The sequence below is a fragment of the Mesoplodon mirus genome, assembly GCF_964341445.2.
Source record: "Mesoplodon mirus genome assembly, chromosome: 1".
In the NCBI taxonomy this organism is placed as follows: domain Eukaryota; kingdom Metazoa; phylum Chordata; class Mammalia; order Artiodactyla; family Ziphiidae; genus Mesoplodon; species Mesoplodon mirus.
Genome location: NC_138976.1, coordinates 2,652,358 through 2,669,411, shown reverse-complemented (window position 1 = coordinate 2,669,411; position 17,054 = coordinate 2,652,358). Strand labels below are relative to the sequence as shown.

At 64.6% G+C, this 17,054-nt stretch overlaps 1 protein-coding gene across 1 annotated transcript in view; it reads left to right on the top strand.

Annotated features, from left to right (window-relative positions):
• Positions 1-2,858: 2,858 nt before the first annotated feature.
• The window catches only part of BRD3 (bromodomain containing 3), a 35,521-nt gene continuing 21,325 nt past the window's right edge, over positions 2,859-17,054 (top strand). The window contains exon 1 of the mRNA XM_082628784.1: positions 2,859-2,959. The gene's annotated coding sequence lies outside the window, so the exon portion shown is untranslated. The remainder of the gene's footprint in view (positions 2,960-17,054) is intronic.

Below are 17,054 nucleotides of genomic sequence, written 5' to 3'. Positions count from 1 at the left end.
CACCAGGAAGCCCGAGAACTAAACTTTTAAGAGACTCAGGTATTAACTATAAAGCAATACCATAACTGCTCTGTGCCTCCTGGGGCATCGTGGGTGAAGACTGCAGGAGGCAGCAGGAGGGAGCCGAGGCCCCAGCCCTGGGCTGGCCTGAGCAAGGGTTTAAGGCCAACTGCAAGCTTTAAGGCCATGGCTTTAAGGTCTGCAGGGCTCCAGTGGGGGAGATCGGGGCAGCTACCTTAGCTGGTAGGGGTCTGGCTACACCAAGTTTTGCAGATGGAAGCTGGAGAGTGGGACAGATGTACAGAAGAGAAAGTTTATTCACTAAGCAAATATGTATGGGGCACCCACGCCGTGCCAGACCTATTGTAGGCCCTGGGGGTCTAGAGCCCTGCTCTCAGGGAGCTGCCCCACTGGAGGGTGGAGACAGCCAATAAACAGCCCAGTAATAAGAGACCAAGGCAGAGAGGTGAGCCACGACCAAGAGGGGCTAGAGGCCCAGCCTGCACCGTCTTTCCTCTCCCACAGCTGCAGGATGACGTCCTATTTTTAGTCCTCCTTTGACAGATGAGGAAACCCCGGTTGGGGAGATTAAGTGGCTGTACCCCAGGCACACAGCAGTCCACGGAGGCCCAGCCTCTGGCGTTGAAGCTACAAGAGCCTGGGAAGGGAGAAGACGGTGTCTGGTGGTGGTGGTGGGGACAGTCAGGGCCACCCAAATCCCTTCCCAAGGCCTGGGGAAGCCTGGGGCTTCCCAAGAAGCCCCCGGGAGGGGCTCCTGCACTAGGCTTGAGGGGTCGTTAGCCCAGGGGCTGAGATGCTCAAATGTGAGTATCGGTCACATTTCTCCTACAGATTCTGCCTCCAGAGATTTCTTTAGCCTCAGGGAAGATCACTCCACCAAGCTCCCTGGGCTATGGGTGAGTGGGCCTGGGGAAGGGAGAGGCAGGGACCTAGGTCCTTCCATCAGAGCCAGGCTCCCAGGGTGGCCCAGGGTCCTTCTCTACTCCTGGGAGGGACTCCTCAGGCCAGTGGCAGGGCAGAGGAGGCTCATCAGGGTCCTGGGCATTCGGCTGGCAGCCTTGCCAGCCTGGCTGGTTCGGGTGGCCTCTGTGTGCGCTCCATCCAAGCCCTGCAACATTAAGACCAGGTGGAGAGACTCTCTGTTTCGGCCTCATGAGGAGAGAGGTGGGATCGTTTCTAGCAGTGCGGTGCACCCTGCTGATGGCCAGAGACCCCAGAATGTCCAAGAGAATGAGACCCAGGTGGAAGGAAGGGGATGTAGCCTTGGAGGTGACTAAAACAGAAGTCTGCAAACTGGAGTACCAAACTCGGGCTTCGGGAGGGATGCAACCAGGATGATGGTTCCAAAGGGGTCAACCTGCAGGTCCTCACCGTCCACGCTTCCCTCTTTCGACTTTCTCCCACTTTGTAAACTAAAAAGGCAAAGGTCTTCCCCAGCCAGAGTCTGGCATCCGGGGGTGTAGGAAGTCCTGGGCTCCCAGGAAAGGGACAGTGGGGAGGGTGGGGGGAGGTTTTGGCGTCTCCTGCAAGCTATGTTTCCCAGGACCCAAGGCTTTGGCATCTCAGCTCTCTGTGACCCAGGGCCATGTCACCTCCCAGAGTTGCCTCACCTGTAAGCCGGGCACAGAAGGCCTGTCCTGGGTGGGTGTGGGGCTGCATGGGCTCAGCCGAGTCGTCATTCACTTTAATGTTATAAAGACGTATGTGTTTTCAGTAGTAGCGCTCTTGCTCAACCTAAAATAAACCCAGTGACCCCAGGGGCTTGGGAGGGGTTCAGCCCACACGAGGCAACTCGACCTTGTAGTTGGCAGGTTCAGTGGGTACCAAGGAAAACTTGTTTTGTTTTTGACTTTTTATGGGGGTTTAATATACACAACGTGCGTCCACCTTAAGTTACAGCTGGATAAAAACTTAATGTATACACAGGAGGAACTGCCACTGAAAATAAGATCTGAAACGTGTCCACGAGCTGAACCTTTCAAAAATACAGAAAAAGGGCCAGAGTCCCCAGGTTTTACCTTTGTGGCCCACTGCTGGAACCTCAGGCTAGGGACCTTTGATCTCATTCCTGCCCCTCACTGGGCACATGGGAAAAGAGGCTCGGGGGCCAGGTCTCCGGGGAGAGCCGGGAACATCCCCTGCTCCTCGCCAGCTCCTGGCACTTGGCGCCCTCTCCCACGACAGCGAACTCGGGGGGCCCAGGCCCTGACCTGATGTGGGAACGGGAGGTGGGGGGTTGGGGGAGGTAGGTAGATAGGGGCGCGACCGAGCGAGACTCCTCCCCGGGCGGGGCCGCCCCTGCGCGCGCGCCGACGCCCCGCCCCTGCCCTCCTGCGCGCGCCCCCGCCAGGCTAATTAGGCACGCGGTTTGTTTACAAACATGGGCGCCCGGCAGGTACGCGCCGCCCAGACCGTGCGCGCCCGAGGTTCGAGGGCGGCCCCCCGGACTCCGGGGTCCTCCGGTGCGGGCGGCAGCGGCGAGCGAGTGCTGGCCGCACTCCCGCCTTTTGCGCGCCTCCCCGAGCATCAGGAAATACTCCCAGAGGCGCACGTCCCTTGCGCGGCAGGGCGCGCGGGAGGGCCGCGCCGGGTCCCCGAGTCGCCGCCGGCGCCGCGCCCCGCCCCCGCGCGCCCCCCGGCCCGGGCCCGCTCGCGGCCGGGTCGGCGGGGCGGGCGGCGGGCGGCGGGCGGGGGCGCGCGGGGCGGGGCGGGGCGCGGCGCCGGCAGGGCCGGGACATGTAGTCCGCGCGCCACGGCCTCTCCTGGGCGGCCCCGGCGCGGGCCCGGCCGCGGACTACGACTCCCGCCAGGCGCCGCGGCGCAGCGCATGAGCCCTGCTCGGCTCCGGCGCGTCTATTATGCTGCCGGGGCCGGCGAGCCAAAGAGGAGCCGGCCGCGCGGGCCGGGAGGGGACGGCCGCCGGAGCCGCCGAGGCCAAGTACGCCTTTCTCTTGCTTCCTTGCGCGCGCGGAGCGGCGGGCGGCGCGGGTGGCGGCGGGCCGGGCGGGGCGGGGAGCGCGGCCCCGTACGCCCCGCGCAGGCCTCCGGCGCGTCCGGGGAGCCGGGCGCCCGGGACGCCGTCGCCGCCTCCGCCTTTGTGCGCGGCCACGATGCAACAAAGCGCGGCGGCGGCCCGGGGTCGCGACGGCGGCGGCGGCGGCGGCGGCGCGGGCCCCCTCCCCTCTGCCCGCGCCCTCCCGGCCGCCCGCGTCCCGGGCTCGGGGGCGTCGCCGCGGCCGGGGCGCGCAGCCCAGAGTTGGCACGGCCTGCGCGCCCCGCGCCAGCGATCTCCCGCGCGCCCTCCCTCACGGAAAGGATTTTTTTCCCCCTTTCCTCCGCCCGCCATCTTTCGAAGGGGGGATCGGGGCGGACGTGGAGGGGAAGGTGCGCTTCGGCGCCACTTTCCCCGCGCCCCGTTCCCCGCGCCCGTCCCGCCCGTCCTGGCTCCTGGCCGCGGGGCTCGCGCGGGGGCCGTCGCCGCGGCCGGGGCGGGGGGCGAGGCCGGGCCAGGGAGCGGGCGGCGTGGCGTGGAGGCCGCTTTCTCCAGAGTTAGGGGCCCGAGCTGACTTTGAGCCCTTTGGAGTTGCTGGGTCGTTGCAGCGCGGCCAAGAGGAGACCCAGTTCCCGTTTTGAAATCAGCCCGAAAAGCGCTTAATCCGGGCAAGGCTGAGTTGCGGGAGGAGCGGGGGTGCGTGCCCTCCTTCCCATTCAGGGTGGGCCGCGGCCTGACAGCACGGCACAAGCCCATCGGGGAGAAGTGCCCACCCCAAACCTCACACGGCCCCCCGGCCCTCGTGGACTCCCCGTGAATAAAGCTGGGGCTCGGGGGAGTCCTCTTCCTCCACTGGTTGCTCATCCGGGGGCAGGCCGGGGTGGGGGTCTTGGGCCGCCTCCTTTCCCTCGGGGCTAGGGGGCAGTTTTGGAAAGATGAAAGTGGGGGCACGGAACCGGTCCGCCTGGAGACCCACGTGGGGCGGTCCCGTGGTCCATCCTGAGGGTTCCCGCAATTGGGCCCAGTCCCTGACCATTCTGCGATCCTTCATTTTGGCTGAAAGCTTTCTACCCAGAAGTGCATGACTGGGGCTGCCCCCGTGTGTTCCCTGGGTTGTGGCTGCAGAGTTAATGGGGAGGTGGTATTGGGTATCAGTGGGCAAACTGGCTGGAGGGCGGAAGGCAAGTAAATGAAGGAGTCGCTCTGGCCCCTCCTCCTCGTGCCCCCCCCACAAGTGAAGACGAAGAAGAAAGTTTTTGTTTGTTTGTTTGTTTTTCTTTTTTAATCCTGCTTTTGTAGGCTTTCCTCCTGACTCTTTCTTTAAATAGGGGTTCTTTTCCTGGGTCCATGGAGTGGCCCTGGGGAGATCCTGAAATCTACGCAAAGTTGCCTGGGCGGCATGTCTCCTGGGGGAGTAGTTGGCTTTCAAGGGTATCAAGAAAAGGCCTGAACCCGTGCAAGGCTGTCTTCAGGAGTTAGGGACCTCCTTCCCTCCCTCCCTCCCCCCCTCCCTCCCCCCCTCCCCCTCTCCCTCCGTCCTCTGGCAGCCCTGAGTGCGGCCTCTCATTTGCAAATAAAGCTCTGTGTTTGCCCTTTTCTGTCTTGAGGCCTTGATGTGTGCTGGTGGTTACAGATCGGGAGAGATAGGGCACACGGCATCTGGGGCGGGCGGTGTGGGCCATTTCGCTTTGACCTTTCTGGTAACCTCGGGGGCCCCAGGACTCTGGAATCCCGCCCCAAGCAGCTTCTCAGAAGCTTCGATCCAGTCCCAGCCCTGCCACGGGGACGTCCGGGGAGGAGGGACGGGCAGCACCAGGTCAATTTTTGTTTTGTTTTTAGAAAGTGGAGTAATTGCTTTCTCTCCACCCCAGCCCGCGCGTGCTTGGGAAGTGAGCTCTGAATAAAGGGAGAGGATTTGTAATTATTCTGCTCCTGCCTGCCTGGCCCAGCAGAGCGGTCACGGGCAGAAAGTGAAAGTGGAGGGTGGTGGCGGGGTAAAAAGTGAACCGCCTACCGCCCGCCGCAGCCGGCGGCTGCTCCTGCGCCCTCTTCCTCCAGGCTGGCGAGTTGCCAGCTGCCCGAGCCCTGCGCCGGGCAAGCGGCGAGGCGCACGGCCATTTCCTGGTTCTCGGCGGCAGAGCTTTCCCTGGGGAGTGCTGGCCGCGGCCCCGAGTGGAGTGCTTGGTTCGGGACCAGCAGGCCACCTCCGCGGGCCGGCCCCAGCGTCTGCCTGGCTCTCCGTCCGCCGCTGGTGGGCCCTGTTCTCCTCGGGAGAGCAGGTCTCATCCAGTGGGTCCAGGGGGAGCTGGGCCGGGTCGGGAGTCGGGGGGGCCCACCGCCCCCCAGCGAGCGGCTGCACCTGGCCGCTTGCTTCAAGCCTCTGTGCAGGTCGCTGGATTTTCGGGGCGGTCGTGTGGGTGGGTGAGTAGCCTGGTCCGCCTTTCCCGTCTCCCCACGTGATGGTCCAGCTGTAAAGCGACGGAACCCCCAGGCAGGGCCCACAGACCCTGCATTAGCAGGTCAGTATCTAGTCAGCATTCCTTGCTTCCGAAGGAGACTTTAGTGAATTGTGGCAGAAAGCAGCATCCTGCTTGCTGTATACCTACCTGCTGGGAACTTGTCAGGGGAGCCCCTGCTTGGGAGCCCGCCCGCCGTCCCACCGGAGGCTCTGCCCCCTGGTTGCAGCAGGTGTCAGAGCAGCGCGCAGCGGCCCGGTGTGCTTGGCTCGGGGCTGCTGGTAGGTGCCCAGGTGGTGAGTGGCTTGTTGCACCTCCTCAGCCGCCCCGCCCCGCCCACTGTGAATCCCTTTGGCACCCGCACCCCTGCTCCTGTGGTCCTGCCTCTGAGAAGCACGGGCCTCTTAAAGGCAAAGCGTCACTTTCTGGATCTGGAGTGGAGATGACGGTTACCTGTGTGGGGGTGTCTGTCCAGAGCCCGGAGGCTCTGCTGTGTCAGTGCTGTGGGTGAGTGTTTATTTCTTTTGCCAGGTTTTAACTATCCCACAGGAGAATCAGTTCTCAACCTAACTCCTTTTTTAGGGCCTTTATAACCTCAAGTTAGAACCGGCAGGTGCATTTGGGGGGAAGCCCCCCTCCCTCCCCGCTGCAGTACTGGGAGGACCCCCTCCACCTGCCTCCTGCACCAGAAGGGAACGAGGTGCCTGGGAGAGTCCTTTCGCCGCTGCTTGGGAACTGCCACTTGGGGTGCGGGGTTGGGGGGGCTTCAGGTGCCCCAGTGGGATTTTTCTGCCAGTGCTGGAAGCTGGGCTTGGTGACCCGTGTGGCAGCGTTTCCACAGTGGTGTTCAGGAGTGTGGTCAGGAGGGTGTTCGGGGAGCTGGGGGTACCTGTGTCACAGGTGCCAAACCGTCGTGAGGAGCTGGGGCTCCAGGGTCCCCGCCGAGGTCCCCGGTACGTGGGGGCAGGAATGTCCTCGCCTCCTGTGAGGCCGAATGCGCGTCGCGTGGCTGGACCCTCGTGATGCATTATCAGGAGGAGGCGGAGCTTGGGGGCAGCCTGGCCTGACGATGTCTCAGGGATGAAACTCAGGGGCAAAGGGAAAGGAAAGGCAGGAACGGGGCGCTGCCCAGCTCCAAGCCCGCTTGCGCCGTCGGGCAGAGCCGTGGAGGTGCCAGCCCGGTGCTGGAGGCTGCTTCTTAAGAGCTGGGGCCCTGCTGGCTGTGCACCCCAGATAAGGCGCACACCCACCCTGTGCTCTGTTGTCTTAGCTGCCGCCAGGCTGTCCTAGGTCTGGGGTGGGGAGACACCAGTGACCGTGTGACTGTCCCCTGGGAAGACAGACACCCCCCCCCCAACGCCCCGCAGGCTGGGAGAGGCCGCAGGATGCCCTTGGTAGGCATGCGAGCACTCGGGCTGTGGGAAACGTCCCAGGACGGCGGGCCAGGGTGCCCAGCCCTTGGGAGCCTGAGCTAAGCCTGGTGCTGGTTGCCGGGTCAGGGCCGCCTCCCTGTGCTCCGGAATGCGTGCCGGTCCCTCTCCAGGGCTTCCAGGCTCCGGACAGCCCTCCCATGGGAGCACCTGCTGTTCTGGAAAGGCGTGGGAATGTGTTTGTGTTGGGCAGGGTGGGGGAGGTGAGAGCCTAACTCAGACCCTGGTTTACGGAGGCTGGACCATCCCATCCTCGGCCCCGCTCTGGGATGGCGCCGGTGGGCTACCCCTCCTGCCGCTGACCCCGAGGGGCAGCTAGGGGGAGGGGTGGGGAGGGCTGGCTGCCCCTCGACATCAGGATCCGGCAGTGGTCGGGGGCTCCCAGCCTGCTTGCCTGCCGCTGTGCCTCTGGGCTCCGTGGCCTCCCAGGCCCTCTCCGCCTCATGTCCCATCTGTTAGGTGGGGTGATGGGGTCAGAGCTTCCTTCCGAGGGCTTCTCCTTGGGGTCTCAGGTTGAGAGGGACCTGGGGGGACAGCCATTTCCGTGGTCTGGTCTGGGATACAGTGCCTGGCTGGGGGTTTTCAGGGTTGCTAATGCACAGGCGTTGGGCGTTGAATGGGGGGTGTTCTGTTGGGACAGGCACAGAACACCCCCCGTGGGTGATGACAGCACGCCGAGCCTTGGTGCTCGCAGGGCCGGGTCCCCCTGTAAGTGCATGTGACCGCCTGACCCCTAGCATCCTTTGTGGGACCGACTGACCCAGAGAGGATGGTCCCCCCTTTCCCTCTCCAAGACAAAGTGTGGCGCCGGTCACGCTGTCCTCACTCACTGTGTCCCCTGAGGACCTTCCCCTTCGAGTGGTGGGTCCCTCACCCCCCTCCCAGGAGCCCCATGGAGCTTTACATGCCCCCCCCGCCCCCGACACACACACACACATCACACATCGCTGGTACAGCAGCTTCTTGTGGTTTTTCAGTTGGTTTTTCTTTTGGGTAGCTTGGTTGAAAGGTGGGAGGTGACAGAGCCTCACAGAGGTGACGGGGGGGGGGGCGGCTGGCCTGACCCCTGCCGTGAACAGTGAGCCCCACTCAGCAGGGCTGGCGACGCCCACCAGACCTGGTATCTCGGGTCCACGGTGAGGCCGATGTTCTGGCCAGAAAGGAAACCTTAAGAGGCTGACTTCCCCGAGGGGGGCTGGCAGGCTGGGGAGAAACATGGGGCGTCAGGGAAAACCGGATGGAGAAGGAGGCTTAGGTGCTTGGGTGCCGGGGGTGCAGAGCTGAGAGGACACGGTGGCGTCAGGAATGGGGACCACGGCCGCCGACCCCGCAGGCCTCGGGGTGCTGCAGACGTTCCGTGGGACCGATGGGGTCCCTTGCCGGTGGGGAGCAGAAGTGATCCAGACCGGCGGTGGGCTTAGGGGCCTGGTCGGGGCCAAGGTGCTCCGGGCAGAGCCCCTTCGGGGGCAGCTGTGGTGGCACTGCTTCCTGCCCGGGCAGGGGGTGGTGGCCAGCAGGGCCCAGTGTGCGGAGGGCCCCCGTTCGCCCACCTAACGTCCCCGGCCCCACGGGAGGAGGCAGTGGGCTCCGTCTGTCACTGAAGCCGACCCTGCCTGCACGGATCCTGTTTCCTGAGGCCCGGCTGCCCGGGGGCACAGGAGCTGGGGCGGCGGGCCTGGCCCCTTCCCGCAGCTCGCCGCCCCCTGTCTCTGCGGGATTATCGCAGGAGCTCCGAGAGGCGGTGGGGGAGTGGTTTTTTTAAAAATAAATTTATTTGTTTTATTTATTTTTGGCTGCGTTGGGTCTTCGTTGCCGCACACGGGCTTCTCATCGTGGTGGCTTCTCTTGTTGCGGAGCACGGTCTCTAGGTGCACGGGCTTCAGTAGTTCTGGCACGCGGGCTCTGTAGTTGTGGCACGTGGGCTCAGTAGTTGTGGCACGTGGGCTCTAGAGCACAGGCTCAGTAGCTGAGGTGCACGGGCTTAGTTGCTCTGCGGCACGTGAGACCTTCCTGGACCGGGGCTCGAACCCGTGTCCCCTGCATTGGCAGGTGGATTCTTTTTTTTTTTTTTTTTTTTATTTATTTATTTATTTTAATTTTGGCTGCGTTGGGTCTTCGTTGCTGCGCACGGGCTTTCTCTAGCTGCAGCGAGCGGGGGCTACTCTTCGTTGCGGTGCGTGGGCTTCTCATTGAGGTGGCTTCTCTTGTTGCGGAGCTTGGGCTCTAGGCACACGGGCTTCAGTAGTTGTGGCTCATGGGCTCTAGAGCGCGGGCTTCAGTAGTTGTGGCACATGGGCTTAGTTGCTCCGCGGCATGTGGGATCTTCCCGGACCAGGGCTCGAACCCGTGTCCTCTGCATTGGCAGGTGGACTCTTAACCACTGCACCACCAGGGAAGCCTGGCGGGCGGATTCTTAACCACCGTGCCACCAGGGAGGTCAGGTGGAGGAGTCTTTGGGGTTGGGTGGACGGCCTTGCTCACAGCCTGGCTCTGCTTCTGACTGGATGGCCTCGTGCCCCTTGATCTCTGAGCCTCTGCCCCCCCACCTGGAAAGTGCAGCCCACGTGACCCCCACTGACGCCAGGATGGGGCCCAGGGAGTTGGGGCCGTGTAGCGTGGGGCCCCCCAGGGGTACCTGACTCACCTGACCCCTGAGTCACGCGACTCAGGAAGGCCGTTCTCGTTGCCGGCAGGGCTGGTGGGTCTGAGCAGGGCAAGAGTGGAGGCGGAGGGAGCGCAGGCCCTGCCCCTCCCTGCCCCCCGCCCCAGGATGGAGGAGTCAGTCCCTGGCTTTTTTCCTACCTCTGACCACCCCTCTGAACGTCAGCACCCCCTACAAACCTCCCCTCCTTCCTGAACCTGGCTCAGGACTTCCCTCTTCAGGCCCAACGCCCTCCAACCTAGGAGCCTCCTGAGGACCCCCTCCACCTGCCTCCTCCTCTGACCCCCAGCCTCATCCCCGCCCCTGTGGCTGGAGGTCCTTCCCCTGATGCTGGTGAGTGAGGCTCCTTCTGCCCTTCCGTCCGGCATCCTCCATCTAGCATCCCCCCAACACCTATCGGGGTCCAGGCGGCCCCGGCGTGCCCTCCTCTGCCTGCTGTGGTCCTGTCTGTGGCAGGAGGGCTGGAGCTGCTGCTGCCGCATTTTCAGGGTGTTTCCCACAGTGGCACCTGGACAGAGGTCCCCACTCTCTCCTTGTTTGTCCAGGACGCTGAATAGCCCTGGTGTCCAGGCTCCTCTGATGTGTCCCTCTGGGCTGAGCGAGCCTACAGGGGCCGGTTCTCTGCATTTTCTTTCGGATTCCAGTTCCCCAGGGAGGAATGAGGTGGGCCCCAGAGGATGAGTTCAAGGGCGGGGAGATGGCCATGACCTCCGGGTCCGCCTGCCCCAGAGCCGGGGACTCTTGGGTCCCCCTCCCCCTCTCTGCAGCCAGGTGTGTCCAGCTCAGAGTCCCTCACGGAGTGGCGAGTGTGTGACTCCGGAGGGTGGGGTGACTGGCCCGTGTCCCCCGCCTGCCGCTGGCCGGCCATTTGGCTTTCTGGACGCTTCTTCAGGATCCCGCCAGAACCCCCGTCTCTGGGTTTTCTCTTGCTGTTCAAGGGCTTTTGTGGTTTGTCTGAGCATTTCCTCTCTGGGCGGTTTCAGATCCTCTCGCTTCGAGGGAAGGTTGTCTTCACTCTGACCTTCACCCCGTTTGTGGTGCCGCCTCCCGCCCCGTCGGGCAGCCCCGGGAGGTGGGGGTGGGGGGGATTCTCCGAGCCTCGCTTTCCCGTCTGAGGAGTGGCGCCCCGTCCCTGCCCTCGGCCTGGGTGTCCCCGCGCGGTGCGCACCACCAGCCGGGCCAGCGGATCCTCAAGGCTCCTTTCCAAACCCCACCTCCTAGAAGGCTGGTTTCCAGCCCGGCCAGTGTGGAGTGGGCCCGGTGGGCTGTGACGCCGGTGAGATCGGGCTGCACGTCTTTGCCCGCAGGAGATGAGACACCCCCGTCCCGCTGGGGGCTGGGGGGTGGTGCAGGTGAGACTTGGTAGCCTGCGGGTTTTATACATCTGGGTTTAGGGCGCTGGGCTGTGTCACCTGCACTGCCCCACCCGGTCCCGGGTTATCCTGCCTGAGTCCATCTCCCCCCACCCCCCCACCTGTAGTCCTTTTCCCTGCCAGGCGGGGTGGGGGGGACGAGGAGTAGGGTCATGTCCCCCAAATATCGCTGTTGCTGTGGTGGTGGGCAGCGCAGGGTCCTGAGCACCCAGGGAAAGGGGGCATCACCCTCTTCTTGTGGTGGGGCAGGGGCTTTCCAGTGTGGCCAGTCGAGAGACAGCAGAGGCCCCCAGGGTGCTCATCTTCTGCCACGAGCACCCCTGCTCCGTCCTGTCCCCTCCAGACCCCCGCTCATTTCAGCCCCCTTCCCACCTCCCCGTTATCACAAAGCAAGCTCCAGGCACATTTCCTTCGTAAGACGTTTGGTGCCCGCGTCTAAAAGACAAGGGCTTTTTAAGAGTTATAAAAAGCCACAGCACCACCGTCAACCCCAGAGCGTTGACGTTGGATCCCAAAGATGGTCAGAGAGACAGTGTTGAAGTAAATGCCTCTTGCCTCACTGCCCTGCAGGTGTTTCTCACAAACTGGCCCAGGGCAGGCGCTGGGGTCGGGCGCCACCACCTCGTCTGCCCCGGCCGTCCTCCCCCCGGGCCACGTGGGGGCCGGGAGGGGTCCCGGGCTGGGCGGAGAATCCGACCCCGGTGATGGGCTGCCTTCCTCCGTTCCAGCTGTGACCCCAGAACACTACTCTGGGGGGTGAGCTTTTCTCCTGATTCTTTTGCGATGAAAGCTGACCCTTGACAGCTGATACAAGGCTGTCTGTGGTCCTTTTTTACTCTTAGACTGAACATTTGTGTGTTTCCCTGCAGAATGTCGTGTCTGATTTGGTATGTTATCTCAGACCCAGGGGGCTGGGGGTGTCTCTGGGAGACCCCCTCCCCCCGCCCCACGGAATGGTGCACTCGCTAGGTTCTGAGACCCGAAAGGTTCACTCAGGACACGCCTGGCTCGGGGAGAGTGGCTGTCAGGCTCTGGCCTGTCCCATGAGGCCGGGGGGCGGTGTTTGCTCCCCCTGTTCCCAGCGGGCGATTCCTTCTCGTGTCCGAGTGCTGGAGAGGGGATGTCAGGTGTTCCCGGGGCTCACGGGCTGTCCCAGGAGGGTGGGCGTCTGTGGGGGCTTTGCTCCTGCCCCCAGGGGGCAGCTCGACAGTGTGGTGAGAGCCTGAGCTGGCACGCCACCTGTGAGCTCTGGGTGCCACGGGCTGACTGGGGGACCCGGGGTGGGGTCCCAGCCGGACCTTCCGTCTGCTCCTTCTGTGGCTCCTCGTGGTGTCTCCGCCCAGCCTCAGGGGCTTGGAACATGGGAACGGGCCGGACCCTTCTGGTACCCACCCCCTGCTCTGAATTTGCCTTGTTTCCCTTGATTTGGGGGCCTGTGGGCACCCCCACTGGGATCCCCTCGAGGAGGAGGTCTGGCGGCCCCCATGGCAACTTTGGGTCCCCAGCTGGTAAGGCCTGGTGGGCAGGGTGACCAGGCCTCTCTCCTGGGTGGGGCCTGGCACGGCCTGTGTTCCCACGTGGAGCCTAGGCCTGCTGGGCCGAGGAGACCACGTGAGGGGCCAGCGCCCGCCGGGAGGGGACAGGCCCGGGGGGAGCCGTGGGGAGGAGCAGGACGCTTCCTCGTTCTCCGATGGACAGGCCGCCTCTGTCTGCACCTTTGTCGTCTCCTGCCCGGCTCCCCGGCTCCGGCCAGGGCGGCTCAGCTGGGTGGCCTGTGGTTCCCTGCCAGGACCATGTGGAGTCGGGAAGAGGGTGACGGGCTGCTCCTGGTGCTCTGGGACGTGGCGGCTGGGAGAAGTGGGAAGCTGCGTCTGTGTTTTAAACGGGTCCATCCCATTGCACAGGCTGGGTCCGTCCCAAGTGTGACCTCATTGTGTCTTCATGGCACACAGAGGTGGGTATCCAGGGACCCTCGGGCTCTGTCCCTTTGCTGTGGCCCCTCCCCGCGTGGCTTGGGAACCACGGGCACCTCCTTTTTTCTGCCCGAGGGGCCAGTGTCACCCAGCTCTCTAACCGCTCTCCGTGATGTCCCTGGCCTCCCACATCCTCGTGGGTGGGGAGCCATGCCTCCATCCGTGGGGCTGCGTTGGGGGCACTAGACAGCTGATGGCCATGCTGCCGGGGCTCAGCCAGGAGGGGAGCTGGGATTTGAACCCCGGTGTGGCAGGCCCAAGTGGGCACTCCCTGCTGACCTCCTGCATGGTCCTCGTGTCTGGGGCCCTCTTTGCATCTCTGGCCGGAAGTTAGGATCAGACCAGGGACTTGGAGGGGCACTGCTGGCCTGTGCCTGCCCCCAGGGCTCGCCAGGTGGCCTTGCCATTGATTGCAGTGGGGTCACCTGGTTCCTTAGCTGCCCGGCTTCTCCTATCACCCTGTGTCACCCGTGATGCCAGGAGCCAGTTCGGGGAGGCACGGGGTCCTGGGCTTATGTCCCCGAATCTCCGTGTGGGTACGCTCAGGAAAGAGCCCAGGGATGGAGGAGCCTCAGCTTTGTCATCTGTGCGATGGGCCTGGTCACTGACCTCATAGGATCACATGGTGTCTCACCCTCAGCGGAGGTTTGAAGGGCTCTTGGCCGTGGCCGGCCACCCAGTGTATTTCTTGGTGCTTCTCCAAGAAGCACGGTGAGAGTCTGTTCCTGTGCGGCCGGGGGACCCTGGGTGTGGGTAGTGGGGGACCCCCCCGCAGTCTCCCCTTCCTGTTGTTTCAGACCCCCATGTCCCTCCACACCTCTTGTCCGTTAGTGGTGTTGGTTCAGGGCTGAGCCCTGTGAGAGGGTCAGCTGGTAGACGGTTTAAGTTCCAGCTTCTCTCTGGAAGCTGCCTGTGCCTTCCGGTCTCAGAATGTGGCCCTGACCCCCGCCCAGACCGGGAGGCTGACGGACAGCACAGCTGCTGGCGGCGGGGAGCGTGGGCGGCACCCTTGGCATCCATCCTCGTCCCTCTGCTGCCCCGACAGGTGGGCGCTGGGGGGATTTCTCGGCCTTCCGGGCGACACAGGAGTGGCCGACCGCGCCTCCCACTGGTGGCCCTGCCGAGGGCGAGCCAAGACTTCGGGGGCGTTGCGGCCCCCGGATTTCCCCTGGACGGAGCACACGGGGCTGCCTGGCCTGTCCCCAGACTCTGGGGCAGTGTCCCCAGGCCCCAGAGGAGGGAAACGAGCTCTGAGATGCTTGGCCATGTTTGTACACTTTCCCAAAAGAGAAATCCCTTTACACTTTTTTCTTTTTGTAAAAGTAACACGTTCTTAAAAAGAAAAAAAAAATCCACCGGTTCAGAACGGCCAGCAGAAAGGGAGAAAGCAGCCTTGGGGCCCGTATGCTGTGGGTGTGAGGTCCTGAGTGCTGGGGGCCTCCATCATCTTCCTGCCCCTCGTGGGAACGTCCCGAGGCGGCGTGTGGCCTTCTGCATTCCCATCCGTGCTCAGCCAGGGTCTGGTTTCCTCGGGGTCGCTGTCGGGTCTGCGGGCTTGCGGGACAGGCAAGGCCAGGCTCTCGCTGTGGCTCCGCTTGCCCTGGACGTGCCGGCCCTGAGGTCTGGGCTCCGTGTGAAGGCTGTGCCCCAGCAGGGAGCTGCGTGGCCCCTTTACTCCACCCACCACCCCAGAGGGGACAGCGCGGGGTGACCTGTGTGACCATATGTCCCACCGGAGAGGGTCATGCCCAAGTGCCCCGGCTGTCCCTTGCCCGTCTCCTCCCCGGCCACGCAGCCCTTCCCAGGAGATGGGTCCTGGCTCCTGGGATGGAAGGGGCTTGGGGAGGGGGGTGCCCCCCCAACCTCTCACGCTCTAGCTGCCTTTCCTTCCTCCCTGTTGAGCTGGTGCCCAGGCTACTGGGGACAGAGGACGAGCCAGGCGCCTGCCTCCGCCGTGGGGGGTGCTATGTGGCACCACCTGACAGGGGACACCACGACCCCCGCGGTCATGCGGATGACGTTCCTGCAGGCTTCTGAGTGCATGGGGGGACCCCCGCCTCGTCCCAGTGGCGGTGCTGGGGGCAACATTCCTGTTTGCAGAGAGGGGGAGGTCCCATTGCCACGTGCCGTCCTCCAGGCCGTGGGGCATCCAGCACCTTTTGCATGTGTCGCCTCTAGACCTCACAGACCCTGCTGGGGTCCCAAGTGTTTCCACACCTCGGGACTCCCTGTGGCCTGGGGTGAACGCTGGCATTCGGTGAGCGTGTGCCGGGCCAGGCCCTGGGCTCAGAGCTTAGCCACGCAGCCTGGGAGCCCCCGGCTCCGCCTCGCAGCCGCTGGGTGCTCACCCCACGATGGGGACGTGTCCTGTGTTTGCTGCGGGGGCCGGCTTCCTGCTCAGCCGCGGGGGTGGGGTAGTTGGTCATTGGTCAGAAGAGGGAGGCAGGGCGGAGGCCAGGCCGAGGGTCCTGATGGCAGCCCCGGCGCGTCCCTGCAGAGAGCTGTGTCCATCTGTCCTTGTGCTCGGAGGAGGCCGGTGTGCTGTGTCCCGCCCGTCCCCCGCTCCCTGGACCGTGCAGCAGCAGAGCGCTGGGTACTGGGCACCTGCCCACCCGCCCCACATCGGGCGGCCCGCAGTGCACCGGGCCGGCATCTAGGGTGGGGGTGTGTGACGGGGACAGGGTGCATCCTTCCCTCACGGATCCCGGGTCCCCCCACGTAGGGAGCCGCCGCAGCCATCCCGGCAGGACCGTGCGGCGATTGGTACGTGTCCAGCACTGACCCGAGCGCTCTGCGTTGGATCCCTTTAGTCTCACAGAGCCCCGTGTGGACACAGGGGGACCAGATCCCACGGCTGGCGAAGGGCAGAGCTGGGTTTGCGAACAGGAGCCTGGCCCTGGCATCTGCTGTGCACCCCTGAGCTGCCCGGGCTCCAGGAGGGTCCGGGAGGCCCTGGCGGCCGGTGGCGTTGGGGCAGAGGCGCCAGAGGAGGAGAGGGAGGGAGGGCGCGGGCCTGCGCAGCCACAGCAGCCAGGACAGTGAGACGAGCCACTGGCCAGAGCCGGACAGGCAGTGCTGGTCTGGACAGGAGCCCCGTGTGGGGCAAGGCCGTCGAGGGGAGGGCAGGCCCGGGGGAGGTTCGCAGAGACCCCAGCAGGAGGCGGTGGTGCTGGGCCAGAAGAGGTCAGACCTGCTGGGGGTGGGGCTCGAGGGTGAGCGCTCCGGCGCCTTTCCGTCTGGGGGCCCGGTGGGCACAGCCGCCCTCTGTACGGAGCTGCCCTGGGGGCCAGGGCGCTGCCCCGGGTTGGCAAGACGGGGGCGCATGAGAGGCGCCCGCTCGCCCGGGGAGCGCGTGGAGGAGAGGGGCTGCAGGCCCCCAGGACGGCGGGCGGGTGGGCCCCTAGGGGTGCTCCAGAGCATTCCTCCGAGGAGGGCGGGCAAGTGGGGCAGGTTTGCTCGGTGGCGAGATGTGCGCGACGTCTGCTTTGAGTCCTCGTCCCTCTTGGTCGGGGGGCGCTGAGGAGGCGCTGGCTGGGGTTTAACAAGCCGGCATGGGGGGCCCTGGTCTGTACCTCGTGCTGATGACCGTGGTGTAAACATGCCCACGTGGCACAGCAGGCTGCCGGCAGGACGTCCGTCAGCCACCTCGAAAACTCTCCCAAGTTTTAAGGATCTGCTTTTGCAAGTCGTAGAGGGCGTGCTTCCAGCGGCCGACACGCGCTGCTGTGTCCTCCCAAAGGCTGGCCCCCAGGCGGGCCCTGCCACCCAGCCCAACCCGGCTCAGTCCCGTGACAGGTGCACATAAATACCTACGGGGTCGCAGCGTGCACAGATGCCGCCCGGGTCCAGATTTCGTATGCAGCCCCCAGGGCGTTCTGTGGCCTCAAGTGACATTGGGGCCACCGACTTCCTCCCAAGACGTGGTGGGGTTTTGATATTGGGGGCGGCCCCTTCATCCTTTACGGCACAACATTTTTCTTGGTGCTAGCCGGTCTCCTGGTGACACACGTGGGGCAGCGGCGGCCGCTTCCTTCCCAGCTCCACGCTCAGAGAACATTCCGGGAGTCGGGGTGTGGCCCTGCCGCCCCTCACTCGCTGAGGCTGCCGGCTCCCATCGCCTTCTCCCACCCCCCTCACCCCGATTGGC